Genomic DNA, 23,596 nt, shown 5'->3' with positions numbered 1-23,596 from the left:
AGTCCCCCAGCTCATGTGGCACTGTGCATTTCCTAATCTGACCTTGTTTCCTATATTCTCTAACTCCTAAAACCATTCATTCGGCCCCACTAACAGCGTGGCTGATTTCTCTGCCAATGCTACCAACACTACATGTGAAGGCTGGCAGGTATTCTCACAATGACACTTCCTGCCCATTCTCCCTTGTCTTTCCCCTAAATCCACCCGGATTATAATTTCATGCCACCAGAGAATGCAACCTGGTTCCTTCCCCGTGCCAGTCACCTAAAGCCTCTCTAATTACTGCCCCATTTCCTTGCTCTTTCCAAAATATAAGATCATATGTTTACCTGTGGCTTTAACCTCTCTCCTCCTAGTCTCTAACCCAACATGATCAGGACTTTCAGCCCCAGCTGAGGCAGAGTGAAAAACTTCCACTGTAGGTTTATTCTGCAACTGGTGGCAATAGCCAGGAACTGCACTCTGGTAATGAACAGAGATGGGCCCACGTTGCAGGATCATCAGCAGGATGCTGATTGGAAATGGGGCAACTGGAACTCCAGCCAATACTCTGATACAGGTTCATGGCATCACAATGTGCCACAGTGCTGGCTCTGGGACATTGTTGTTTTATCTGTGGGTTTTAAGGATAAGCTGAAAAGTTGCAGCTTCAATACCAATAATGCTAACAAACCAATGCTGTCCATTCCTTTTTATGTCTTTGTTCCCATTAGTAAGCTCTCTCTTAAATTGTACACAGTACTAAGCTTTTTTTCATTCAGCAAATATTTATTGAACATCTACTATTTGCACTATGCTGGTAATTGAGAATATACGGTTCTTGGTCTCAAGAGACTTAGAACCATTTTTCTCCACGATGTACCATAGCACTTGTTGCAAACAGCCTTAGGACTGGCATGTATAATTGTGTGGTTCTTTATGGAAATCCTGGTGCATGTATCATTGACCTTAACTGCACTGACTTGAGCCCAAAATAAACACTCCACTCAATAATAGAAGATGTGGTTGAATATAAATGACACAGTGTTTCAACACCAAAGATCTGAATTATTTCCAATAATATGGTTAACCTTCCTAAGCAGGTCAGAGGGTCTTTATTTGCCTCAGTGTCTTCTTCGTAACAAAAAGTTAACGACTCCTACTAAAACAAGATGATCTTTGTGAGAATAAAATAATAGTTCATCAGCAAACCATGACTGAAACATGTAAGGAACTTATTCTTGAAAACAGCTTGTTGTGTGATACAATAAAGAAAAAAAGGCTTTGGAAGGAGTCATACCTGGATTCAAATTCTAGGCCTGAGATTTAATTACAAATGGGAGCAATTTTTTTTTTTTTTTTGACAGGCAGAGTGGACAGTGAGAGAGAGAGACAGAAAGGTCTTCCTTTGCTGTTGGTTCACCTTCCAATGGCCGCTGTGGCCAGCACACCGTGCTGATCCGAAGCCAGGAGCCAGGTGCTTCTTCCTGGTCTCCCATGGGGTGCAGGGCCCAAGCACTTGGGCCATCCTCCACTGCCTTCCTGGGCCACAGCAGAGAGCTGGCCTGGAAGAGCGGCAACCGGGACAGAATCCGGCGCCCTGACCGGGACTAGAATCTGGTGTGCCGGCGCCACAGGTGGAGGATTAGCCTATTGAGCTGCAGCGCCGGCTGCAATTTCTTATCATCTTTTACAAAGTTAACGGGAGAATTAGGATTCACATACATAAAAAGCCTACCATCTAGCACAGGACCAGTCAGAGAATAGATGCTATTGTCTGCTCTATTTACCGAACTATTTTGGCATCTCATCATTAGAATTGCTATTCTCTTCCACTTTTTACATAGCTCAGTATCTTCATCTGTCAGCTGAAGAAAATACATTGTATTGGGCTCTTTCCAAAGGCCTCCTCAGAGGTACTGCATTAATAAATTGTGATCTTCAAGCAAAAGTCACCATTATCCCATCCTGGAGGGCAATGCTTTGGCATTCTTTATTAGGTTTCTGCATGGTCAACTCTGAAGACAGAGACAGAGAAATCACATTCAGGGAAAGCTGGAAAGCTCTTCAGGGCAGGATGCAGGAGGAAGATAAGAATAATGAGGCAATAGAAACTATAAAGTAAACTAGGCACAGGGCCAAGGGTTTTCATGTCCAGGGAGAATGGAGACAATCAGCTCTCACATGCTTACAGCTTCCAGTTCCTTTCAAATGGCAAGGAAGACATAAAACACTTTTTTGGCACTTTTTAAATTTTTTTTTTTAATTTCACAGGCAGAGTTAGACAGAGAGAGAGACAGAGAGAAAGGTCTTCCTTCTGTTGGTTCACCCCCGAAATGGCTGCTACGGCTGGCGCTACGCCAATCCGATGCCAGGAGCCAGGTGCTTCCTCCTGGTCTCCCATGCGGGTGTAGGGGCCCAAGCACTTGGGCCATCCTCCACTGCCTTCTCGGGCCACAGCAGAGAGCTGGACTGGAAGAGGAATAACCGGGACTAGAACTTGGCGCCCATATGGGATGCCAGCACTGCAGGCGGAGGATTAACCAAGTGAGCCACGGCACTGGTTCCTGGTAGTGTTTAAAATTCAAAGCCAACCCAGCCCCTCTACTGAACTGATCATAGAGGACCACTGGCTTCTGAGCACTCGCTCCACTGACAGCGTTTGAGTCACATGGTGGAGATGACTACAGTTTGTGGAAACTTCAGTTTTAATCTACTGTCAAGATTATGCTCCTAAGCAAATGAGAGTAGAATAATGAAATATTGCAGTCATTGGATCACAATTATGCTATACAGGCTTATGTCTTCTCTGTAAGTTCACCAAACTAGGAGAGAGATCTCCATCCTTCCATCCTAAGTACTTCCGGTCTTTTGAAAGGAAAAACTAAGCTTTATATGACAGTGGCTAGAAATCAGCAGATGTCCTGGCAAACTCTGAGGCTGTGTGCTGACAGTATTGCACAACTGTCTCAATGCTAGCAGTTCATCATTCATTTCAGATGGTCCAGTAGTGACCTATCCAAATGCTCCAATAACTAATGCTTTAGAAACAACATGTTCCATCATCTGCTGCCTATGAACCAACCGATTAAACTCAACTGTAGTGTCTACTAGAGCTTTGTATCCATAGATATTTGTACTTATGATGTTATTAATATGATAATTTTACACTGCCTCAGCATCATTCTGAACGTAAGTTGATCTTTCTCCTACCAGAACCAGGCTCAGTCTCTTGACTACAATTTCTCCCAGTTCCTCAATGTGGTCATTCGGATATCTGCCTTGTTCTACTTCTCTTAGTGACACCTGCCTGTTGCACAACTAGAGAGAGTCTCTGTGACTGGCATTGTTGACCCTCACTCCCTGCATGGTCTGTGCAAATAAACTTCAGTGACCACTTGCCAGCCATAGCCTGATCTCCTGGAGCACCTGCTTGCTTTAACCCTCCAACTGAAAGTCCCCATAAAATGAAGCCTGTTTGGATAATGCCCTGAACGCACCCACCAAATACCTTTCTCCCTACCATGTGCCCATCCTCCACCCTGCAGCCTCCAAATGTGCTTTTTACTCCAGTAGACCTGTTAGGAATAAAGTTTTGATTTCTGTCTTGTGTCTCTCCTAATCATTGAATAGATGTGCTTCATCTTGAAGAACCTAAATTAATGATATTTATTTTTAATATTTTTGTAAATTGATGGGCCATTTCTGATCAAGGCATTAAATACTAGCACAATGATTGCAAGTTTTAGATAGTATTTGCTAGCTACAATATTGTTCAATAGGAAAGTTTGATATTTAAATTCAGTATTTTGTTCTTTGCCTGGTTATTGTAGGGTTTGTCCACATGCTAGGTGTTTGCTACTGCTCAAATGCTTGTTTTTTTTTTTCGCTGATTGACTCAGAAGGAAGCAAACAGCTTTCTTTTCTCCCATCTGTCCCCTATCTTTTGTCCTTCCTCAAGCTCATTAATTTTGCAGCCCAGTTGCCCTCCGAGCAGATCAACCTTTCATTCAGAGCCATGGCTTCATCTTCGTGTGATTTTAAAATCTGTATCATACACCATGGCCCAGAGAAAGTTCTCTAAAACATGGCCCTTGTGAAATGTTTTCTTATTGAGACAGAAGAAGGGCTGGGGTTTTACACCCAGCACAGAGCAAAGTAGCTCAGGATACTTTTATCTGTGGGTTCCAAAAAGAAAGTTTGAGATCGCAGGGCTTCCTTTGTCTGGCTGTGATCACACACATATTGCTAATGGCCTGGGGCACTCAAACATTTCAGTGAGCTCTCCAGCCTTCTCTTGAACTAATTCCTTCCAGAGCCTTGGTTCAAGTGTGACTCATCACTCCACAGAGCCACTGCCTCCCTGCATGCCTCCTGCCAAATGCGGAGGGCATGTCTTTCCCATTGGATTCCTGCCATTTCGTTCATACATTTGACGTAATCCCCTTTCTCATTGTTTTTGTGCATCAGATTGTACAAAATTGCAGGCAATAAAAGAAAGCAGAACCCAATGCCTGCAATATGATTATTCTGGGATGCCTTCAATAATCCTGGGGTATTCTTTGGCCACGAAGACCTCTGCTAGCTTGGATAGAGAGGTTTAATATAGTTCTGTTTACTTGTGTGCATTTGCTGTTGGCGGGGAAAGTAGGGTGTTAAAAGACTTCATATGATTTAGAAAAGGAGAAAAAGTAAAAAGACACAAAAATAAAAAGACATAAAAATATTAATACTGAAGCAAGAAACTTTAAATAGAACATTTTCTTCTTAAAATTGAACACTTCTCATAAAATATACCAACTGAGCAGACGCCAGACCTTACCAGAGGTTTCAAGGCCGTGGAAATATTCATTACATCTTGTGTCTGCCTGTACTCTCCTCCATTAGTTGCCCCTCTCAGTACTGTCAGCTGCTCCTTTCCACTGGCATCTTTCCCTTAGCCTATAAACACGCTCAAGTCTCTCCCATCTTAGGAATAAATACTTCCTTGACTCTGCCTCAGCTCTAGCCACTGTACTCTCTCCTTTTTAATTGTTTTTAAAATAGCTCAGCTCAGGGGCAGGTGTTTGGCCTAGCAGTAAAGCCCTAGATTGGAACATCTACAACCACATCAGAGTGCCTGTATTGAACACTTGCCTCTGGCTTGCAGCTCCAACGTCTTGCTGCTGCAGGCCATGGGATACAGCAGTGATGGCTCAAGTGATTGGGTTCCTAGGTTATGTTCCTGGCTCCCAGCTTTGTTCCAATTCAGTCTCAGCCATTGCAGGTACTTGCGGGGTGAACCAGCAGATGGGAGCTGTCTCATTCTTTCATTCAAATGAATAAAAAAACACATACACACAACCAGACAGCTTAGATTTTGCAGTCCACGTGCCTGTCTCCTCTTGCTCATATTCATTTCTTTCCTCCTTTGATTATAATCCCTCCAACCCTTTGTTACTGTGATTTCAGTATGAGCTTCCAGTACTTGGATATAAAAAACTGAACACTCAATGCAAGCTGAGTTACATCAAAAGAAAAGTTACTGCAATTGTGGTTATTATGAATGTTTAGCTCATAGGCCTAAATAAGTTGTAATTTGAGCTGACTTTGGTATCAACTGAACTAGTCTTATGTTCCTGATTCTGCCTCCTTCTGTTTTGGCTTTATCTTTATCATGCTTCATGACGGCTAATGGTAGCAAGGGCCTCTACACTTATATTCTTATAAAAAGTCTAAAAGAGTCTGAAAGGAAGAGAAAGTCAGATTGACAGTATCTCCCATGATTCTCAGGATTAACTTTGATGGACTCAAAATGACTTACACTCCCCCTGCTGCACCAAACACAGTCTAAAAGGCCCTGTGACAACCTGATTGGTATGGCCTGTGTGTTCTGTATTCTTCAAATTATGCATGGCTTTGAATTTTGGCTCTTAGTGGTAACAACATAACTACATCTACTATGACACTCACTTTATAGCTAACTTCTTTGTAACAACCTTTCCAGTCTTATTGAACATTCCAAGGATGATAGCAGTTCAATGAACTTGAGGAATTGGCCCAACTTAAAAGTAATAAGGAAGATCTAAGATATGAACTCAAGTTTGACAAGTCTCAAAACTCTGCTCTTCTCACCGTGTCTTGCTGAGATATTATACGTCCAACACTCATCACAGAGCTAGCACACTAGCTTAACTAATGCTGGTTCCCTTTCTTTCCCCTGCATATGCAAGTCTAATGTTATAACTGTAAACATTTTTACCATGAAGGGCACTCCTCAACCTGTTTCCTTCCTACCTTGAATGGTTCATCTCTCACTGTTTCCCAGGACATTCTGAATCATTTGTTCTTCCTTCAACATTCCCTTATTTATCTCAAACTGTAAACAAAATGTGTTGTTCCTACCTCCCTCCCTGTAGCCGTGGGAATTTATCCATTTTTTGAGTGTCACCTCAAACATTGACCGTCTTCTGTGTTTCACGGCAGTTTATGCATACCTCCACTATGGAATTTATTCTGTACAACAGCGTAGTGGTTCCTGCAAGTTCAGGATATTTTCCCTTCACATCCCTGAGGACACACTATTGGTACTAAACAAAGGTTTGCTGAATGAATAAATGCACATACAAAGAAATTCTTTTACCCAAATTCCATGCCCTAGAATACAGTTTATAAGGTACACACAACAGCAACAATAAGTAACAGAGAGAAAATAAAGAAAGCAAGCTAGATGACTGAAGACACTGCCAGACAGAGGGCTATAGAGAAAATCTTTTCATTTTTTTATATAAGTAAACAATTATTGATCTAGAATCAAGTATTAGAAGGAAACAGAATTTTGGCCACATGTCTTATACTCTTTGTGGATATAGGAGGAACACTTCTTGACAGCTCATTTTCTATCCACTCAGTGGATGTTGATGCAGCTTTATCAAACAACCTCCTGGTACTCATTCCTCTGCCTATACTGCTATAGCTACTGCATCGGTTCAGAACTCCATCATTTTCTGGAAAATGGTGAGTCTCCTCCCCTTTTCTTCTTTGTGACTTCTCTGCACTCCATCTTCTTCATGGCTGTAAGAAGGATGTTGCTACACAAGTATTCCTCCTAGAGCTTTGTATGGCTTATCACAAACTCCGGACTTCTGAAATGACAAAGCTATTTAACAGCGCCTTAACTTTTCTCGCTGTTGTCTTTTTCCACATTAGCCCCATATTCACATCTTATGCCCCAACCAGAGCAACATTATGTGCATCACCCCATACTCTATGTCATTATCTCCTAACTTCTGCTTGTCTAGTTGGTGTGCCTGAAACATCCTTTTTTACTTTATCCACTTAGCAAATATAAGCTCATAAGAATTTAAGCCATTATTTTTATCTGGGAAACATTTTCATATCTTTACATTAAACTGATTGCTCCTTTTTTTTAACCAGGGATGCAAACTTCTATAAAAAAGTCCACAGCACTTTATTTATTGTATTTATTTATTTTTACATCTTCTGCTAGAAGGTAAACTTCCTGATAGCAGAGACTGTGTCTCACTCATCTCTTGTTCTCTGGCACTTAGCCCAGTACCCAGAACATAAATATGTGTTGAATGAGCTGAAAAGCAAGCATAAAGGAAAGATAGAAAAACAGATGAATTAAATCTACTTTCACTTCTGTTGTAGGCCTGTGAGAAACAATTCTCTCAAGAGACAAACCTTCTGAAAGAATATAGGAAAGGAATGTCCTGTTCATTTCAAAACTGATTTTTGCAACAGAACATTTATACTAAATTTATAACAAATAGATTAATTGATCTTGAGTTTTAAATTGCAAGATTTTAATTTTCCCAGGAATATTCTTTCCTTTAACTGCCTTAAAAGCATATTAAGTACTGAAATGTAAAATCAAAAAGGTTTGTATTTTTATTCAGTGAATTAATAAAAAGTTAATTTGAGTAAATGAATTATTTTTGCTACATATCTATTTCTTGCCCCAATGTTTGACTTCATTCTCAATGAAAAATAAATGTCAATCTACTGGTTGTCGCTCCCCGTCTTCGTGGAGGAACGACACAGGACCCTGCGCTGTTCTTTTGTCTGCTCGGCCCTCCCCGGGTTTGCTGCTGGTTCTTCCCGGGTTGGCTACCGACCCTTCCACCTCCGTGGAAGGGCGGTTCCCCCTAGCCACTTTCCCCACTTCCGCGGGGGAGTGGCACACCGCCGGCCGGCTCTCTCGGGGGCTGCACAGGTGTTCCTTCAGATAGATGTTCCTGGTGCATGTTGTCTCTCTCCTCCTTTATAGTCCTCTTCCACCAATCCCAACTCTGCTACCCACACGCCGAGTACGCTGCTCTCCTCCAATCAGGAGCAGGTCCTACAGTTTATTGGTTGAACTGGAGGCAGCTGAGTAGAAGCTGTTTCCTCCTCTCCCAGCACCATATTGTGGGAGAGCAGATGCATAGAATAAGTCTTAATTCCAGTAACTTAATCTAGTCCGAGTTGCTCCCCACACTGGTAATATATTTTCTCATAAAATACATACTCTTTATTTTACACTTTCCCTTGTGCTCGCTTCGGCAGCACATATATTTCACTCTTTCCCTGCATCTACAAGATGCTCATTAAATGGACTGTCTGGCTTTCTTAGTTATTCTCCCTTCCTTTTCTTCAAAACTTCTTAACTATTTCACATATATTTTAGTTTCTATCAAGAGGTTTTATCAAATATTTAGGAATAAATTTAACCAAAGATGCAAAAGATCTCTACAATGAAAATTATCAAATATTAATGAACAAAAATATCATGAACACAAAAAAGGTAAGATATTCCTTGCTCATGGATTGGAAAAATCATTATCATTAGAACATCTATATGACCTAAAATAATCTATAGATTTAATGCAATCCCTATCAAAATACCAATAACATTCTTTACAGAATTAGAAAAAGAAATCCTAAAACTCACATGGAATCACAGAAGACACAGAATTACCAAAGAAACCCTGAGCAAGTAAAATCAAGCTAGAGGCATCAACATATTGGATCTAAAAGCATACTACAGAGCGATAGTAATTGAAACAGCATGGTCCTGGCATTAAAAACTGATACATTAATCAATGGAACAGAACAGGGAGCACAGAAAGTAAACTATGTTCATATAGACAACTGATTTTTGCAAAAGTGCCCAGAGTATGGATAATCTCTTCAAGAAATGTTATTGGCAAAACTGGGTGAATATATGTAGAAGAATTAAATTAGATCCATTCTTTTTACCATATAGAAAAATCCCCTAAAGATGGATCAAAAACCTAAATTTAAGACCTGAGACTATGAAGTTGCTGGAAGAAAATGTGGGGAAATACTCCAAGATATTGGTGTAGGGGATGACTTCTTGGACAAGACTCCCAAAGCACAGGCAACAAAAGCAAACTAAACAAACAGGACTATATCAAACTCAGAAGCTTTTGCACAGCAAAGGAAATGATCGTCAGAATGAAGAGACAGACTACAGAATAGGAAAACTTATTTGCAAACACTCTGACAAAGGATTAATACACAAAATGTATCAACAACTTAAACTCAACAACACAAAAACAACCAATCTAGTTGAGAAATGGGCAAAGGACTTCAAGAGACAGTTCCCAAAAGAAGAAGTACAAAAGGCCAAAAAGTACATGAAAAAAATTCTCAACATCACTAGCCATCAGGGAAATGCAAATCAAAACCACAAAGAGATATCACCTCACCTCTGTCAGAATGGCTAAAATCCAAAAGAGAGAGAACAAAAGCGGGTGAGGATGTGGACAAAGAACACTTATATACTGTTGGTGGGAATAAAAATTAGTGCAGCCACTGTGGAAAACAATGTGATTTCGCTTAAAACTAGAAATAGACTTTTTGAATAATCCAGCAATCCCACTACTGGGCATATACCCCAAAGGCATAGACACAATGTATCCAAGAGATATCTGCACCACTATGTTTATAGCAGCACTGTTCACAATAGCCTGAACTTGGAATCAACCAGGGTGTGAAGAACCATAAAGAAAATGTTGGGCCAGCACCGTGGCTCAATTGGCGAATCCTCTGCCTTGCGGTGCTGGCACACCGGGTTCTAGTCCCGGTTGGGGCGCCGGATTCTGTCCCGGTTGCCCCTCTTCCAGGCCAGCTCTCTGCTATGGCCAGGGAGTGCAGTGGAGGATGGCCCAAGTGCTTGGGCCCTGCACCCCATGGGAGACCAGGAGAAGCACCTGGCTCCTGGCTTCGGATCAGCGCGGTGTGCTGGCCGCAGCGCGCCAGCCGCGGCGGCCATTGGAGGGTGAACCAACGGCAAAGGAAGACCTTTCTCTCTGTCTCTCTCTCTCACACTATCCACTCTGCCTGTCAAAAAAAAATGTTATATATATATATATACATATATACACACACACACAATGGAATATTACTCAGCTATAAAAAGAATAAAATTCTATCATTTGCAGCAAAATGGCCACAACTGGAGGATGTCATATTGAGTGTAATAAGCTGGACCCAGAAATACAAATACTGCATGTTCTCCCTTATATGTGGGAGCTAAAGTTTAAAAAAAGAAAAAGAAAAAAAAAGAAAGAAAAAAGAAAGTCTTTCAGTATAGCTGCACATGTAGTTTTGTGAAACTTTGTTTCAGACCTTTGTCAGACCATCATTTAAGAATGTTACACTACTATAGATTTAATGATCTGTGATTACTTTAACATTTACTGTTTATGGGTAAAATGGTCATTTTTCCATTCAATTATTATTTATAGCTGTTGTCTCTATTCCCACTAAAGTTGGGTATTTTTGCTTTTTATTTGTTAAACTTTTACTCAGTGAATTATTATTTTCTGTAATGTAAATTTAAAATATGTTATATCAAAAGCTAAAAAAAAAAGTGAGACAAACAAGGAGGATGGGAGGGAGAGAATGGGAGGCAGTGAGGGAAGAATTGGAATTGGGGAAGGGAATTGCATTGTGTCCTTAGAATTGTATTTACAAAACAAATCATATTGAATCTGTTAAAAACTAAATAAAAATAAAATAAAAAATTTTATAAAAGGAAAATCATTACTGTAGGTTTAGGAAACTCTTGCTAATGACCTCCAGCCAGTAACAACTGTGTCTTTCTTCTTCTTTGTTCCTGACCTTTTTCATGTCTGACACTATCAAGTTCCTCCCTTGCCCCATCCCCACTTCCTTAGAAAGTGATTTTTTAGCATCCAAGACACTACATTCTTAGCTGACAATGAACTGAATTGTTAGTGGGGAGATACCTATGATACTCAGTCTTCCCCTCATGGTCTGAGAGCTTAATCCGACTATTGATGATAAATCCAGTCCCAGGACCCCAAGGCAAAGGACTTAAGGATTAGCCAACTCCTGTGGGTACTATCACAAGGAAATAGAGTGCTCTGCCTACAACATCAATATTTCCTCCAGATTGGTGTGGGCTAAGAACCATCATACTAACAAAACCTTATGCTCACGATGATTCTGCTTTGTCCTTTTTGGATGAGAGATCATGAGAAAACAATAAAAACTCACTGGGTCTCCTTTGAAAAATGGTCTTAATACACATTAAATAAATTGAATGACACTTCATATTATTTTTAAAAATATGATGCTCTTTTGAAGTTAGTTTTAAAGATTTCTTAAAATACAATTTTAAGTTATAGATTTTACATATTTTCATAATTACTGAGACAAAAAATATTTATTATGTATACCTGAACACATATAGAGATATATAAAAATTAGTCATCAAAATAGATATTTAAAATTAAGTTTTCTGAATTTTTAATGATCAATAAAAAGATAGGTAATATCTATGTTATATATGTGAGCTTACTCTTTCTCTCCTGCCCCCAAATATAGATAAAAATAAAAAGAAATACAAATGTCTACATAGGCCAAAGGTACCTTCGGGTAGTTTTAAAATAAAATACTCAAAATACCTCAAATATAAGAGTTACTGTAAATGTTGTTGAGCATACAAGAAAAATTCAAAATAGAAACACCCCTTCTTTCACTAACAGTGGTAATACATATTCAATTTGATTTCCTACATTTCAAAAGTAATGTTTGTCATTCCCTGGTTTTCTCTCTAATGACACCTTAGTGAACTATGAAATAGGCCCACAAAACAGACTATTTGGTATTCTGTAAATAAAAAAAAAAAGTAGACTGAATTTAATCATTTGAAAACTTTATCTATGTCCAACTGGTTTACCCCTGAGGCTCTGTGTGTCCTTACCGCTCAGATCTCCTCAAGCAAGCAAGTCTTTTGATCTAAACTTAGTTATAAATGCAATCTCAAGATTTCTTTGAAAAGTGCTCCCAAAACATTGTTAATCTTAACATTTATACTACATGCAGTTTGGCTTCCACTTTCAGATGCTAACAAAAGAGACTGCTTTATACGCTACATACTCTCGGCTTGAAACTCTGCTTGGTAACTTTGAGTACAAATAAGTAATTGTATGTTCAATTTTACACACTCAGGGAAAAACTAGAGGCAGGACGAACAATCCATGTGACGTTAGGCCTAGTTTCCTGTGAAAATCCACTTCTGAGAGGAATGTAACAACAACACACGAAGCCACACATTTATATGATATCCACTGAAATGGACATCCACTGACAGGACAAATTCCCAATTTAATTTTAAAAGAACCACGGGGAACATTTTATAGGCTCATGAGTGAAGGCAGTAGATAGGGCAGTTTATTATTTTGGAGCAGGTTGTACAGAACCTGAAATCGTAGTGTTTTCATGATTTCAGCAAAGACAAAGTGTGCCCTATGTGTGTCTCACAGTGAATTGGAGTGAAGCCAAAATACACAGTGCTAGAGTTCTGAGGGTTAAATCATCATATACTATCAACCTGAACAGCACAGCCATTCAAGTGATTTGCCCTCAAAGAAACATAGAAACTCAAGGGAAAAAAAAAAAAGGAAAGCGGTCAAGAACAAGTCCATCATTGTTTTACAGGGAAATAAAAATGTGGGGAATTTCATTTTTTTAGAGGTGCTCTGATGTACACGTGTAGACAAAGTCAGTGTCTAGTTATTAGTCAGCCCCTTTAATAATGGACCATTTAAGTGCTTTAGAAGTTGCCTGCCATATATTTAAATTTTTCATTTCTAAACTTAGCAAAAATCAGCACAACAAAATTAGTCTGCAACTCCAAAATAAGCTAAATGTTGAAAACAGAATTTTTAAAATATTTTATAAATTTGAATTTATGTTTAAATAAAAGTTTGTCTAGTTTGGAAAAGTCTGAGAAGTCTTGGCTTAAAAAGTATTTTTTTAAGTTATTTAATGGCAGCAACTGGAACACACTACAAATAGCTGATGGTAATCAAATCAAGGCACCTATTAAAAATCCATGTACTTATAACTCTGAGGAATTTTGTTATTCATCAGTGAAAACCCATTTTTAACAACTGCATTTGATTTCCCATAATCATTCATGGTCACAAACATCCAAACCAAAAGTGGACAAATATTTTCATCCTGTATTAAATGATATTATAAGGGTCTGAGCATGATAATGAAGTGAGAAACATTGATTGGCTACCAGAGTCGTATAAAAACAGTAATAACCTTCGACAACAAAAAGATCAGTCATTTCACCATGACAGTTACCACATTAAAGAGAGAATCACATTACCTTGGAAACATTATAAGATGCCACAACATGAAATAGCATTTATCTTGAAATTTATAAAACAGAAAGTATGTCTAGTGAGAAGAACTTAATTCTTTTCAAATGCATTGTGACATAATATTTCAAACTTCAGGCATATGGACATATTCAACTCCAATCAAACAGCTTCTGAAGGAACAAATGTTATCAAATACTTGTTGAAATAAGTTAAAATGTATGATATTTAAATAGTTCAAACTAGTTAGCTGTTAGCTAGTATGAGTTCCCATTTTTATTATTTCTTTGGAAAAACCAGTGTGCTAATAAAGTGCCAGAGGGATGACTATACAGTGGATATTCGTGATAAGACACATGACAATTATCAGATTTCATATGATAACCTGTAAAAATCTATGACAATAAAAATGATGATTTACGGTACTTAAACTGAAGAAAAGTTAAGAGATATGCTTATTATTATAGTGACAAGATACAAAGACACACAAATATCTAACACATTTTAGGATTTGGACTAAAAAAGGCATTTATGTGAAGCTCTTGTTACCTTTTGGCAATTATATTTTAAGTATTGATGTAATATTCAGAAATCTTGTGATGTTTCCTAAAATAATGAGAATGTACATACAGAACATAACCAGAGTCCTAATTCATAGCCTACAAAATGGTATAAGTCACAGGTCATTTACTGGAATATAATCATAGGTCCCAAGGTTGATAACTAACTGTGAACCTATAAAGTTTGTTAAACCATTCAACCCAAGTTTCTTTATCAAATACATGATGCAAAGATAGGTGAAAATTATATATTTAACATTAAAATACTCATAGGAAATGGACTATGTAAAATGCTGTAGAAATCAAGAATAATAACATTTATTCTATTTGGACAGAACACTTCAAAAATCATATAAATATATCCCAAAAGACAAAAGATATATTTCAGCCAAATAGAATACACTTTCAGAGGAATGAAGAAGAAAGTTTAAAGTCTTAGTATGGCATTGTGACCTTATTTTCTTTGGTGATGCTTAGTACAGATCAATAATATACACTAACATATACTCGTACTTGGAAAGCTAAAAAATTGTTCCGTGAAATGCAAGAACTAAATAATAATAATAAAGAGATATTCTCAAATAAAGGGGAGAGTGATCCAACATGGGAAGTGAGATACTCAGCAGACTCATAGAATGGCAGATGTCCTAAATAGCACTCTGGCCTCAGAATCAGCCCTAAAGGCATTCGGATCTGGCTGAAAAGCCCATGAGAGTATTTCAGGCATGGAAAGCCAAGACACTCTGGCAAAAGATCTCTGCGAGGGAGATCCCAGTGGAAAGAACAGGTCTTCAAAGAAGGAGGTACCTTTCTCTGAAGGGAGGAGAGAACCTCCACTTTGACTATGACCTTGTCTAAACAAGATAAGAGTCAGAGAACTCAGAGGGCTTCCATAGCCTTGGAAACTCATGACCAGAGCATAGGGAAACTACTGATGCCATAGACAGGAGTGTCAATTGGTAAAGTCAACAACAGGAGTCACTGTGCACTTACTCCTCATGTAGGATCTCTGTCCTTAATGTGCTGTGCATTGAGATTTAATGCTATAACGAGTACTCAAAGAATATATTTCACTTTGTGTTTTTATGGGGGTGCAAACTGTTGAAATCTTTACCTAATGTATACTAAACTGATCCTCTGTAAAAAAAAAAAAAAAAAAAAGAAATTGTCAACTCCCAACTTGACTCTCACTGGGATTAAACATGACAATAGGTCTGATCTGATTTCATCATCATTTAAAAAAATCATCTATTATTTTTCACTTTTTGTTTTTGTGTGAGCAAACTGTTGAAATCCTTACTTAATGTATACTAAGCTGATCTTCTGTATATTAAGATAATCGAAAATGAATCTTGATGTGAATGGGAGGGGAGAGGGAGTGGGAAAGGGGAGGGTAGTGGGTGGGAGGGATGGTATGTGGGGGAAGCCATTGTAATCCATAAATCGTACTTTGGAAATTTATATTCATTAAATAAAAGTTAAAAAAAAAGAGATATTCTCAGTTTGTGGGTCAGAAGTTTTGATGTTATTAAGGTGTCAGTTTTCTTCAGATGAGCTAAAATTCAATACAATCATAAAAATCTTAAGGTTTTCCTTCTGACAGGATTTGACAAATATTAAATCCACAAGAAAATATAAAGAACATATACTAGCAAAACAACTTTGAAAAAGAATAAAATTGGATGGTTATTATCATCTGATTTAAAAACTTATAAAGCTATGATAATCTAAAATAGTGTGACATTGGCATGAGGATACGTACATCAACAGGATGGAATAGAAAAATCCAGAAATAGCTCCATTCATATGTAAACAAATGGTTTCGACAAGTATGCAAACATAATTCAATAAAGAAAGAACAATTGGACATCTATTTATAAGAAAATAAACTTAGATTCATACCTTGCAACACAAATGAAAAAACTCAAAATGGATCATAGCTCTTAATGTAAAAACCTAAAACCACAAAACTTCTAGGAGAAGAAAACAGAACAAAAACTTCTTGACCTTAAGGTGTCAAATATTTCTTAGGACTCCAAAAACATAATCCATATTAGAAAACATTGGTAAATTGAACTCGATCAAAGTTAAGAATTTTTGTTCTTCAAAAGACACTTTTAGGATAATAAAGTTAAAAGCCACACTTGAAAATTGTTGCAGAGTATGTGTCTCATAAAGGAATTTTATTTCAGAATATATAGAGAGCTCTCAAAGTTGAATTAAAAGAATAAAACTCAACTGAGGGAAGGGGGCAGGGAGGAACAATGAGACACAGATTTGAATATATCCTTGCCCCCCCCCCAAAAAAAATAACAAATGGTGTTACAGGCAGAATGGCTTCTCAACTTTCATGTACATTTTCATCTCCAGAACCAGAGCATATACCTTATGTGGCAAAAGACTTCACATGTTGATTAACTTAAGGATATTTTTACAGTGGGATCAGCCTAGATTAGTCCAGGTGGGCCTTAGGTACAATCACATGTTCCTTAAAGAGGCAGGCAGAGAACAGAGCCTTTGGCAGGGGTTAAGGTGATACGTCAGCACCCACATCCTATGCTGGAGTGCCTGTTCAAGCCTCAGCCATGCCCCCAGTTCTGGTGTCCTGCTCATGTGCATCCTGGGAGGCAGCAGGGGATGGCGCAAGTCCTCGGGTCCCTATCACCCACCAGGGGGACCCAGAGAGATCTCCATGCTCCTGGTTTCAGTCTGGCCCAGCTCTGTCTGTTGTGGGCATTTGGGAAGTAAACCAGCAGACAGAAGATTTTCTCTCTCTCTTTCTCTCTCTCTCTCCTCCCATCCCTCACACACACTCTTTCAAATAAATGAAAAAAATAGTAAAAAAAAAAATTAAATAAGGCAGAGGAAGCTTCAATCGTAAAAGGGAGGAAGGCCATGTGACCAAAGCAAGAGAGAGAGGACAGATGTGCAGTCACAAACTGAAGATGGAGAGAGGACCTTAATCCAAGGAATTCGAGGGACTCAGTTCTTCCCACAGCCCCTGGAGGGCGCTCAGCCCTGCGGACACTTCCCTCCCAGTGAAGCTCATTTCTGACATCTGACATCTGGCTGCCAGAACTCTGACAGAACTTTTACTTTAAGTCCATATGTTTATGTTGGTTAATTATTTTATTTCTTTAATTTATTTGAGGAGCAGAGAGAGGGAGAGAAAGAAAACACAAAGAGAAAGAGCTCCCGTCTGCTGGTTCACTCCACAAATGCCTTACACACACAGGGCTGGGTCGGTAGAGACCAGGATCCCAGCGTTCAATCCAGATGCCCATGTAAGTGGCAGGGATACAGCTCCTTGAGCCATCACGTCTCCTAGGCGTGCAATAGCAGGAAGCTGGAATCAGGAGCAAAGCCAAGACTCAAACCCAGGGACTCGGATACAGGATGCAGGCATCCTAAGCGGAGTCTTAATTACTGTGTGAAATACCCAGCCCTGTGTTAAATCATTATAGCAGTCAAAGGAAACTTTCCTGGATGACGATAAAAGCATACGAGAAGATTTGGAACATTATTAGCCATGAGGAAAAATGCAAATTAAAACCATAATGAGGTAGCACTTCACATGTTAAAATGACCAACATGGATGGGGTAGTGTTAATGAATAAACAAACAATAATGAATAATAAACCACCCACTTGTTTAGCAAACAGTTTGGTAGCTTCTTAAAAATAAGCATGTGCTGTATAAAAATAAGCATGTGCTGTATGATCCAATCATTTGAATTCTCATTATTTACCCAAGAGGAACAAAGTAAACTTCCACACAAAGACTTATGTGTGAAGTTCACAGCAGCTCTCTCTCTGCAAAGCCCCAGACTGGAAACTGTTCAATTATCCAGGAAGATGTAGTGGACAAACTGTGGTATATCCATCCACACGGTGGCATGAAATTCAGCAATGCGATGGAATGAACTAAGGACATACAGAAAAACATGGGTGAGCTGCAAAATTTTGCTGAGTGAAAGAAGACAACAAACAAGTATATATACTCTATGTTTCCATTTAAATAAAACTCCAGAAAATTACAATTATTCAAGTGACAGAAAGCAGAGAAGTGGTTGCCTGAGGAGAAGATGTTGCAAGGACAGGAGAGAGGGATTTTAAAATGGCATGAAGAAATGGGAATGACAGATGGCTTCACAGGTGTGTGTGTGTGTGGCCGAACTCACTTGCCTGTACCCATATGTGCAGTATGCTGTGCACAGACTGTAGTTCAATTAAATTGTTGTAAATCAAAGTATATTTTTGACTATTTCTGCTCTAGAGGCTAGATCTAAATCCCAAATTCATAGCATGATAATCTCATGGCATTTCTTTCCAGAGAGAATAAAAAACCCTCAAAAGCCTTTAGATGTTTAAGCTGATTTACATATTTGATTTGTACTCACACTGGCAATACCATGGTGGGTGTTTATCCTACCAGCTGAGACACTGGTTAAGATGCCCATGTTCCATATCCAAGTACCTGGATTCAGCATCTAGTCCAGCTCTTGATTCAGGTTCCTGATGGTGCAACCCCTGGAAGACAATGGTAATGGGTCAATTAGTAGGGTTTCTGCCAATCCAGGAGACCTGGATTGAGTTCCCAGCTGTTAGGTCCAGCCCAGCCTTGGCCATTGGGAGCATTTGGGCAGTGAATTATCAGACAGAAACTCTGTCTCTCAAATAAGTATAATTTTCATAAAACTGGCAAAATCATATGTCTTAGTGGTGTCATCTTCTACTATGAAATAATATATATAACATTGGTTAATTAATATATGTTTAGTTTTCTAATTCAATGAGCCTACTTCAGGGAGAGAAAAAAAAAGTTAAAAAAGAGAAAGAAAATATGGGTTACACTACCTACAAACCACCTAGCAAATGAGTAACTGGCAGAACTATAGTAAAGAAAGAGATAAAGGCCTATGGAGAATTCCCTGTAAATGTAGTTACGTGAAATACTTATGCATATAAAAATGAGTCACTATAAAAACATGAGTAACTTAGTTTCTATCCCACTCTAAATTCTCACATCTCTATGATAGCCTTAGTTTTCAATGTATTTATAAAAAACATTTAGGAAGCAACAATATATGAGAGTATTTCCAGGGGCTGGCGCCTTGGCTCCCTTGGTTAATCCTCCACCTGCAGTGCCGGCATCCCATGTGGGTGCCGGGTTCTAGTCCCGACTGCTCCTCTTCCAGTCCAGCTCTCTGCTGTAGCCTGGGAGGGCAGTGGAGGATGGCCCAGGTGTATGAGCCTGGGTGTCCTCACCTAAAGACTGACAAGTTAAGAAAAAGATAAACTCAATGTTGATCAAACACTATGCAGCTACAGGAGTGTTCTTGGAAAAAAGTTCAGTGAAGATGCATATTATGAAAGAAACTATGCATAGCTTTCAATTTTTTTGGCCCCGAATATCTTTTGATTCCATTTTTCCATGAACTTTTTATAAAAATGGTGTAAATATGCTCTTTGGGTTATTTTCAACAAAACTGAATTTTCTTGCTTGTCAGACCATCTAACAAAAATAACACAATGTAATAGAAGGACCACTTCTCTATTTCCTCTTCTTCCAGAGTTACATGTAGGGAATATTTTTCTGTACTACTCTACCACTACCAGTAGAGTTTGGATGCTTACCTGATGTGACCAGGCCATGAATGCCCACTAATTCTATTTGGTGGCCAAGGGCTTAAAATCAACAGTCCAGAGCTGTCAACAGCCATTTCGCCCACCCTGAGAAAGAGAAGAGTGAGAGAATAGGGGCTGATGTGTTCAAGGAGACCAGGCCTTCTCAATGTTCTCTTGTTGCCCTATTAAAGGCTCCACTGCATGGATGCTTTCCTCCAGCTATGGAGACCAAACTCTATTGTAGTCCATGAGCTTAAACCATTTGCTTAGGATAGTCTGAGTTACAATTTTTAAAACATTTTTCATAAATCTGAATATGGAAGGCAAAATGCAATCATAACCATTCTTTGTGTAAGGGATAAAAAATCCTATATCTAGAATTAGAGCAGTGTAATTATGAGGATAGAATATAGAGACAGATTAACGTAAGAGGATTCAAAGACCAGAACCATTCTAAGTATGGATTAATGAGAAAAAGATGATCTTTAATAAATGCTACTGAGTCAAGTGCTTTAGCAACTGGAAAAGAGTGTTCAGACATCTAAAACTCTAACATTTAAAATAGATTTCACATATATAGTGGTTAGGACATCACTGGAGATACCTGAGTCCCCTATCAGAGTGTCGGGGTTTGAGTCCAAGCCGAGCTCCTGATCCCAGCTTCCTGCTAACCCATATTCTGGGAGGCAGCAGATGACGGCTCAAGTAGTTGAACACCTGCTACCCATATGTGATGGAATTCTTTAGCCTGGCACAGCTGCTGTTGTGAGCATTTGAGCAGTGAACTAGTCAATGGAAGACTTCTGTCCACCTGTATGTCTGTATCTTTTCCAGTGTCTGTCGCTCTGCTTTTCAAATTAGTAAAAACATCAAACAAAAACAAATATTTAAAAAGTTTATGAAAAACAAACTGTGAGGGGTCAGCACTGAGGCATAGCAGCTAAAGCTGCCACCTTCAGTGCCAGCATCCCACATGGGCGTCAGTTCATGTCCCGGCTGCTCCACTTCCAGTCCAGCTCTCTGCTATGGCCTGGGAAAGCAACAGATGATGGCCCATGTCCTCGGGCCCCTGCACCTGGGTAGGAAACCTGGAAGAAGCTCCTGGCTTCAGATTGGCACAGCTCCCCACATTGCAGCCAGTTGGGGAGTGAACCAGCAGATGGAAGACCTCTCTTTTTCTCTGCCTCTGTGTAACTCTTTCAAATAAATAAATCTTAAAAAAAAAAAAAAAACTGTGAAATCTAGGACTTATATTATGTAAGACAATGGCAGGTCTTAGTGAGCTTTAGAACCCCAGCTGGAAACAACAAAGGAAGTTCACTTTGCTTTGAATTTGAAAATTTCAAATTTTATAAGTTGAGTTTAGAACACCACCCTTCAAATTAGGAGTGGAATAAAAGATTTTATACAATGATAAGCTAAATCATGAAGTAAATATCTCTGATAAAGGATAAAAACATAGAGAGAGATGGGCAAAGAACACAAGGAAGCAATTTAATAGGATAGTAAAATAAATCCTGGGCAAATGTAATGCAATGAATTAAGCCACTGCTTGGGACATCCACATTTCATGTCAGAACATGTGACTGAAGTCCTAGCTACTTCCTACTTCTGATCCAGCCCCCTGTTAATGCAGACTCTGGGAGGCAGCAGGTGATAGTTCATATACTTGGGTCATCATCACCATGTGGGAGACCAATATAGGGTTTCTGACTCCTGGTTTTGATTAGGCTTAGCCCTGGATATTGCTGACATGTGAAGAGCAAACCAGTGGATGGAAGTGCTTGCTCCCTCTCTCTGTCTTTCTCAAATAAGTCAATAAGCAAATATTTTTGTTAAAAAATACATTTCTTCTATGGTTTAGGTGTGGCCTTTCTACCCAGGGTCCACATGTAGGGTTCTTGCTCCCTGGTGAAGGATGTAAGAGCTAATGGATACTTCAGGAGGCAAGGATTAGTGAGAGATCCTTAGGGCAACTGAGGACATGTTCTTGGAAGGGAACACTGGTGTCCCACAGTGAGTTCTCTCCAGCGTGAGTTATGAAAGCCTGGCTCCACACAACTCTCTCAATCTAACCTGTGTACCTGCTCCTACACCTACTCCTACCATTCCTTGAACCCCCAAAACTGTGAACTAAATAAGACTCTTCTTCATAAGTAGCCTACTGCACATACTTCATACTAATAATGAAAAGCTAGTTAATGTAAAAATATTATAAAATTCTGAAATTCCTCAGACAGGCCAACTTTACAAAGAAAATAAGCTAATGTAGCTCCAATGGCATGGCTCCTGGGTTCTGTGAGACACCTCTCTGCTCTGTCACATCACAGCACGTGGCAATGGCAAAGGAGAGTGGGTGACAGCAAGCACATCTCTACACAGGGTCCCAGAGAGAGTGGGTGTGATCTGGCCCAGTTCCCTTCTGAGGGAACTTCCCCCATTGCTCAGGGCATCCCACTAAGCCTCACCTCTTAAAGGATCCTTCAGCTTCCACATCTATGCACTGGGGACCAAGATTCCAACACACAGACCCTGGGGGAAAGGTCACAGCCCACCAAGAGCAATCTCCAATAAACACAATGCAAAACAGTCAAGTACACTAATAATAAAAAACTAAATAGGGATCTAATTCTCAACAAGGAAGCAGGGATAAATAAATAATTAAATACAATATTAATATGGGTACAGAAGATTTTTACATACTCCTACTTTAGGTATAAATTCACAGTGTCTTCCTGAAGAGCAAATTGGTAGCTTTTTAATATATGCTATTTTTAGACAGTTTGACTCAGCTATTCAACTTCTAAGAATTTAATGTAGAGAAATAATTGTGTAAGTTTACTGATATAAAGGGACAAGGAGGTTTACCAGAGACTTTCTTCTATAAAGAATAAAATGTAAAATGTATAATGAGCCCAAATGCAGAAGGTTTGATAAATTATGACTAAACACATGACAGAATATAAACAGTGATAACTATTATCACAGAATATTAAAAGTGACATTTTGTCACATATTTGTCAACATAAAAAGAATTTTTTAGTATTCAGTAAAATTTGTTTCATGAAAAAACAAAATGTCACAATGAAAATTGGAAATTTATACTATTTTTCTTTTAAAAGTATATTCTCTCACATTTATATATATATATATATATAAAAGTATATACACACATATATATACATTTCATACCAGAATTGAAAGGAACAAGGCAAACACTTTTTTCATGCTCTTAGCTCGATGGCAAATAGCTAAGTAGTCTGTTTCTGCTTCTCGTGTATGCTAACAATTCTATTAACTTTTTACAACAAGGAAAAGTACACGTGTTCATTGCTCTTAATTCTGATGAATTAGTTGTTGGCTTAAGAACATTAAGCCTTGTGTTAAAATTAAGATGCCAGAGAACAGGCATCTCTTGTATGTGACAATGGCAAACCTCTAAATTATCCCATCAGCTCTGACAAGCTCTGTCAGACTTAAATCTTCCCAACTCAGCGACTAGGATTAAAATATGGACACAGAAACATTAACACCCAGTCTTGAGATTAAATATCAATGCAAGACTAACACTCATTGGCTGATTTGCAACAGTTCATTCCTGCCATTTACTTTGTATAATCTGGAGGAAAAACAAGGTTTAACTCCACAAACCATTGCCACAGCTTCCTTGAAGTCTGCGAATAAAATTAGTGGAGCTGTATGGCTTAGAAATGTGGGAACAAACAATGCTCATTCTGATATCTCTCACCAGCTTCCAAGTTGTAAACTTGTCTTCTCT

At 38.8% G+C, this 23,596-nt stretch overlaps 1 long non-coding RNA gene across 5 annotated transcripts in view; it reads right to left on the bottom strand.

Annotated features, from left to right (window-relative positions):
* Positions 1–16,342: 16,342 nt before the first annotated feature.
* LOC138843878 (uncharacterized) overlaps positions 16,343–23,596 on the bottom strand; it is a 165,577-nt gene continuing 158,323 nt past the window's right edge. For 4 of the 5 annotated variants that reach the window (XR_011379012.2, XR_016213004.1, XR_016213005.1 and 1 more), the window contains 2 exons: positions 18,591–18,720; positions 16,343–18,114 (listed from right to left, as the gene is read on the bottom strand). This is a non-coding gene — a long non-coding RNA (uncharacterized LOC138843878). The remainder of the gene's footprint in view (positions 18,115–18,590; positions 18,721–23,596) is intronic. The other variant, XR_016213006.1, reaches the window with a different exon arrangement.

Source organism: Oryctolagus cuniculus, chromosome 9 (assembly GCF_051225735.1).
Source record: "Oryctolagus cuniculus isolate XC-2025 breed Fujian yellow rabbit chromosome 9, ASM5122573v1, whole genome shotgun sequence".
NCBI lineage: Eukaryota > Metazoa > Chordata > Mammalia > Lagomorpha > Leporidae > Oryctolagus > Oryctolagus cuniculus.
Note: the sequence above shows the minus strand (reverse complement) of the source record. Positions and strands in the feature narration are given on the sequence as shown.